At 39.1% G+C, this 7230-nt stretch overlaps 1 pseudogene; it reads left to right on the top strand.

Moving 5' to 3' along the window:
• Positions 1–3220: 3220 nt before the first annotated feature.
• Positions 3221–3338, top strand: LOC129891014 (5S ribosomal RNA; annotated as a pseudogene).
• The last annotated feature ends 3892 nt before the right edge of the window (positions 3339–7230 follow it).

Raw genomic sequence — 7230 nt, 5'->3', positions numbered from 1 at the left:
TTTACATACTTATGCCAAAAACATGTCAAAAGAAAGGAGGTTGCTTCACATACCTCTTTAGGGATTAATTATAACCCATCTTGCCTCGATATCTCCTTAAAATATTTAACATGAAAGTAATACTAATATTAATAGCCTTTTATTTTCCAATTTCCAACTCTACACCTAAGTAGTCATAGGAGCCATTTCCTTATCGATTTCCCTTGACTAGCTTATTACTAGTTCTGAAGTTGCCGAAAATCGGGAAGCATCTCTCCTATAACTTGCCCTATCCAACGGCTAATCTTTGCAGCCATATTACCAACAAAAACAATCAGTTATATATATATAATCAAATCACCTAAACATTATTCAATACAATTCTAAACAACTCGCTCAAAACTACGATACGAAAATAGAGTTTTTAATTTTTATTTTACAAAATCTTTAACCATACCAAATGGAGGGTCGTGTGGATGCAAAAAGAAGCACCCAAACCCTTTTTAAAAAAATTTAAATCCCTTCAACAAACAACCCAACCAGCGGCATCCGCAGCACCACAACGACAACCCACTACTCGACTTCGATTTAGCTACAACCACTTTAATTTAGTTTGTTTCTAATGTCAAGCATCCTTATGCAATTTTTCAACCTCCAACCATATTTAAGACATTTAATATACCTCATAAAAACATCATAAACTCCAATTTGAAAGGGAAGCCCTTACCTTTCCCTAAACTTGTCAAACTCGTCGAAACTTGCCTTGGAAGTTCCTTTAGTGCGCCTAAAACTTCGTGGCTGTTTGCTAACATTTTGGGCTGCTCAAAAACCATAAATATTTATTACTAAGACCTTCATAAAATCGTATTTCACCCTATATAATTAATTCACAAAACGAAATCAGAGACTTACCTTTTCTTTTTCCTTGGCCGAACGTACTCTCTCTCTAGTTCTAGAGTTTCTTCTTTTCAAGGTTCTTGAATTTTCTTGATAAAAATGACTTTTAGGAGATAATAATGACTTATCCAATATATATCTATAGGCCACCTAAGGGGGTGACACGTGTCAATCCATAAGTGGTGACACATGTCAAGCCCTAAGTGGTAACACCTCTCAAGTCCTCATTAGGCCAACACACCCATTTCCTCCAATCATAGGCTGCCATGTGGCATATGGGGGGGAGGTCCGCCACCCTTGATCTAGCTTCTTCCACGTGGCACTCTCTCATGGCATGCCACATAACACTCTTTCATGCTGCCACGTGGCACTCTTTTTTCCCCCTCGTGGGTTCGTAATCTCGTCATACTTTACGAACTTATGTAATCCTTGCTACGTAAGCTTAGTATGTACTCCAGTAGCTTAAGTATGTAATATTTCCAAATTGGTATCTTACGTAAATAAGTTGTGTCATACGACTCATCATTCGGTCTCCAACTTCTTCCGGATTCTTATAACTCTATTTCTAATCTTCTCTACTATGGGGTATCGCATTCTCCTTTTCTTAGAGTTGTGTGATAGTGTTATTGATTATCCGGCTCAAATAGAAACTCTTAAGAAGCTTAAGAGTTCTTAAGAAGTCTTAAGAAGCTTTAAGAAACTTTAGAAAACCTTAAGAAACTTAAGAGGCTTACGATCCTTCCAAGAACTTAAGATCCATTCAAGAGACTTAAGAATGCATTCCAAGATACAAAAGTATGGGGTGTAACATCCTTCCCCCCTTTAGAACATTCGTCCTCGAATGTGAACCAAAACCTTCCTTAAGATCTTATACAGACTATATTGAGAATTTCTCTGTTCCATTGCAATAACATATACTTTCATCGAGCCATCACTATCAAAGTCCCAAAGATTGGGATTACCTGTAGCATAAAGGGTAGGTACGGATACCTATATTTTATTTCCTCTTCCTTTTCCCAAGTCATCTCTTCACGATTTTTATTTTACCACAATAACTTGGCGAAAGCTACATACTTTGTTTACAATCTTCTACTTCGCCAACCTAGTATGGCGATAGGTTGCTTCTTGTAGGATAATTCCTCTGTGACCTGGATACCCTCTATGGGATATACCCGGGTTGAATTACCAATATACTTGCAAAGCATTAATAAGACTGGATGTACCGCTTCCAGATTCACTGATAAGTCTAGCTCAAAGGCAACCTTGCCTATTCGGCGGAGGATCTAATACGACCAATGTATCTGGGAATAAGGTCCTCTTTCTTGCTAGATCTCATTACTTTCTCTATGGGTGGTACCTTTGGAAATGCCCAATCATTAACTTGAAACTCTAGAAGTCGACATCGATTACCAATATATGACTTCTGTCGATTTTGGGCAGCTAATAACCTCTCCTGCATGACCTTCACCTTCTATACAACTTATTGGACCATGTATGAGCCCATTAGTCACGTTTTAAAAATATCAACCCACTAATTGATGACGTACTCTTTTTGCCATACCAATCTCTTCCGAGGCCATCTAGAGACTAGAATGATAGTTGATGTAGTAAATAATCTTGACAAGTAGTAGGCAATTATCCAAACTACCTTTGGAGTCAACCGTATAGGATCGCAACACCTCTTCTAGCATTTAGCCAGTAAGCTTAGTCTGTCCTTCGGTCTGAGGGTACAATGGTGTACGAAGACCTATCTTTCTTCCCAATCTCTTCTTGGACTGATCTTCAGTAGTTAACTGTAACTCGGGCTCCTTTGTCTGAGACAATAGCTATGGGAATTCTATAAAGTCTCACCACCCTCTAGACCTATAATTTTACACAATCTTGACTGGACAGGTAGTCCTTGATTAAAGAAACATGGGTTGATATTGTTAATCTGTGGATAACATTCCATATAGAATTATCCATCCAGGGTGTGCAAAGTGAGTCTTTTAGCCAAGGTCGTATTGTGGAATCTTCGACCTCGTATATTACTTCTTTCCTTCTTTAGATGACATCAACTAGTACCCTCGCCTTTTGGGTTTTGCATTTTTGTCCATCAGAGTTGGCTATCAGGTTGTGTTGAAGTTCCCTCACACAATGACTTGTATAGCCATTCCGTGGTTTGGCTTATCATTAACTAGTATTATGTTGAAGAACTATGGAAAACAAGTGCGCCATCTGTTAGTAATCGGTTAATCCTGATTGTTTTGCTTAAGCTCTTTTACAATTCCCTTACCATAACTTATAACACTCTAGGTACATAATCTCGTATGGTTGCTTCACCGCTAGTTCAGATTCTCCCATCACGTGCGATCATAACAGCACTAATGCATTGGATCCCACTAGAATTCCAAAGTTAAACGTGCTTGAGCGAGAGTAGTACTAGGATGGGTGACCCTCTTGGGAAGTCCTCATGTCATGTTCCATTGCCATTCTTGTAATAATGTGTGAAGGCACTCATCTTAGCCCAAGATTTACCTTAGCATCTTCTCGGTAGTCTTCATGTTTTGCCTTGCCTTTTCTTCTTCTCTCTTACAACCGGTGTTGGGCTAGATCTTTAATTCAACCTTGAATGTGTCTATTTTTGGCCATTAGATTTAACTTCTCTTTGTATTCCTCTATAACGTCTCCAAAATATCATAACTCCTTTTCATCATGTACTCCTCTACTTAGTCTTATGCTGTACATAACTATTCATAGGTTGCACAACTACTCCTATACCACTGGTATGAGGTAAACGCAGTCTTTTCATCTCCCGGCCCATCTTGCTTTACATAGCGAGTTCACACTAGGACTTGCTCATGCTAACGCTATTTTGTCCTACTTCTTTCTTTTCTTCCTTTACGTACTCCTTGGTCTCCTCATTTCCTACCATAGGAGATTTTCTACTCTCTTAACTACTTGTACGTCCCGATATCAGCGACCAATGACGCTGTTGCCATATCTTAATCTTTACTCAAACACGACCCTACTACCATTTTTACGGCCCTTAGTTTGCTCAGTCCTACCCTCTTATCATATTCACCCATTTTTATAGGCACCCATGATTCTTCACACGATCTCAGATACCGCGGCTTCTATCTATTTATTATTGGACTTGAGCTCTTGCTAACTCATGCCAGTATGGGATCTCCCATGAAATTTAAGCGGTCTTGTCAACTTGTGACAGTGTCAGTTGATTTCCTCTCACACTTGTATTTTTCTTATCCACTTCCCCCCTTTAGGATGTACCCATGTCATCCTCTATTGATTTTCAACTGTTCATACGCATATGATTCTGTTCCAACACATTTGACATAGGGCACTATATCTACACCTTTTGTTAGATCACCTATGGTTTAGGTTGCCCCTGTAAGAAACCTTAATACAAACATGGGGTGCTTAGAATTCTTGATAACTAGTACCCAATCTAGTCCAAGTACTGGTACTCAAGTTATACAATTAATATAGTAGTTTATTCGGAGCCACATTCTTTTCTACCCCACTAGCGATTAGATAGCGCCCCTAATCATTTCAACTTCTCCATTCGGAAGTACTTGTACTCTAGTGACCCGTGTTTCTAGCTCTGCTATAACACTATCTTCATCCCAGTGGATACCACTTGTTCCTCTTAATGGAATCACAACGCATCAATGGTTTTGCAGATCTACCTCCCTCATCCTTGAGGGGTCTTTATATTTTCCACGACGGAATCACATATCCATAATACTTCTTTATATCTCATAAGCTTTTATCCTTGTCAGGTACCTGAGGTTAACTTCCAATTCTTCTCAGTCTTATGTCAATTTTACTCTAATAATGGTCTTATCTTCTCTTCTTTTTGTACTACACCTTCAGTTCGTAGCTATCTATTTCCCTTTTTCGTCCGATACTCGTACTTATTGATCACGTCTATCTTGAGTGCTCCCCGCAGTAGTTCTTCTATTCTTTCAGTCCATGGCTATTCTTGTGCCTGAGGAGTTTCATGTTACCCCCATATCCCTTGGGAAAATCATTCCTTGGTATCACCGACCCTTCTGAATCCTTCTAGTATGTTATTCAATATATGAAGCACATTATTCTGGACAGCCCATAAGTTCATGTCTTCCATCCACAAGTGATTTTAGTCACTTCATAACCAATAAAAGGTTATAAAGCATCCTCTAACCACTACCAGAAGGAAATTAAGATCCAATAAGCACCACGATACTCTTTAGTGCCTAATTCGTATGGTTTCCCTCTAGGTTCATTCTTGAGTCGTGAACAACTTATCTAGTTCAGCACTAATGGTTAAGGGTTCTGTACTTTTCCACCAAAGTGGAACCCAATTTCTGGACACCTTTCCCTCTAACAGGAGTTTTCCTCTGACCTAAAACTTCCTAAGTAAACATGGGCCCCCCTTACCAACAACACGGAGGGTACCCTATAACCTTTAGTTCATCATAATAGGGGTACTCGGTATCAACTTCCAAGCCGTATGATAAACTTATAGTTCATTCCTTTTTTTTCTAGAAATTTTGGTAGAGTTTCCTCTATATTCCTTACTATCCCAAACCTGCACTCAGGAAATACCAATAATGCCATACAAGGCCGACGTATGTATACATCCATATCATATCGTAGCTATAATGCCTCACAGGGCCAATATATATATATTCATATCACCGCCATATAGGGCGCCCAATATCAACAACAGTATAAAATAATGGACTTACCTCATATGTCCAACTCGAACTGCACCTGTTACACTTTCTTGTCTACTTTTCCCTTCAATCTTAGACTTCACATTTCAATCATATTTCAATCTTCTTACCTTATCAAGTATGACTCCTTCACACCATTACTTACATGTCTACTGGGTAGCTTCCAATATCATCTGTCATTTTCTTCTGTCGATGTCGTTCTTCAGCTGAAACCAGAGGTTAGAAAAAGGAATTTCATGTCCTATAATGGCCAGGCTCTATCGCACGATCTAAGACAAGATAGGAAGATAACATCCTAAATGCCCTGTAGCTTCTTGTTTATAGATGTGGTGCACAACACACCGATAAACAAGACTCTACTAGACAACAAGGTCTATAGATATTCCGAGAAAGAACCGCTCTGATACCACTTTTGTCATGACCCAACCCTATAGGCCATGACGGGTGCCCGAACTGAATACTCGCGTATATCCCTGCTATTTGTAAGTAAATATATCCCCTGTTTAAGTTATAGTATATTAACAGACAGGATAACATATAAGCCAGCGAGGCTTATCATAGGCACCACTGTAGATACATGCATATACAACCCATACACAAACTACATACATGTCCACAGACCTCTAAGAGTAAGAGCAGTAACATAAGGCGGGATAGGGCCTCCGCCATACCCGTGAACAAATAAATATATACATCGAGGGTTAATACCAAATCTAGACTTCGGCATACTGGAGTGCTTCTGAACTACTGAGTGGAACTCCTATGCTGACGGATCCCCAAAGTGTGTATCTGTACCTGTGGGCATGAACACAGCCCCCCTGAGAAAGAGGGGTCAGTACGACATATGTATTGAGTATGTAAAGCATATATATCATAAGGAAATTACAGTTGGCGTAGGGATGCAGGGGGAAGTATAACATTTAACCATTTACCGTACTCGCATCGTATAAAAGAAAGTCATACATATTACCATCACGTACTATGCCCGACCCATTAAGGGACTCAGTGTACCATCTACATCATTCTATCATCATAAGCACATATATATTATTAGTGCTATGGAATGTACAACCCAATCCATGTATATAGTAAGTAAATGAGGAGGAACGTACGACCCAATCCGCATATTATATAATACTGTCGAGGAACATTCGGTCCGATCTATATATTATATAGTAATGCTGAGGAATGTTCGGTCCGATCAACATATCATATAGTAATACCAAGGAATGTTCGATCTAATCCACATATCATATAATAATGCCGAGGAACGTTCGGTCCGTTCCACATTATCATATTATATCATTGCATATATATAGCGTACCTGTCCCTTTATAGGACTTGATGTCATTATATTATCATATACCGTACTCGGCCCTTTATGGGAATCGGTGTCATCATATCATCATATACCATACCCGACCCTTTATAGGACTCAGTGTCATAATCATCATATTATCATCTGAGACTCAATAAAATAATCATACTGGACTATCCTTTGAGGTTCAGAATGGTACTTATCCCAAGTTCCCTGTAAGTGTCATTAGGGGTCGTATCAACTAGAGTCTCAGGAATCATAGACATTTATTAAGTAATGCCAAATGGCTTATGAAATCAGAGGCATTGGTCATCA

Source organism: Solanum dulcamara, chromosome 5, assembly GCF_947179165.1.
Source record: "Solanum dulcamara chromosome 5, daSolDulc1.2, whole genome shotgun sequence".
Taxonomy (NCBI): Eukaryota; Viridiplantae; Streptophyta; class Magnoliopsida; order Solanales; family Solanaceae; genus Solanum; species Solanum dulcamara.
This window is presented reverse-complemented; position numbering and strand designations above follow the sequence as displayed.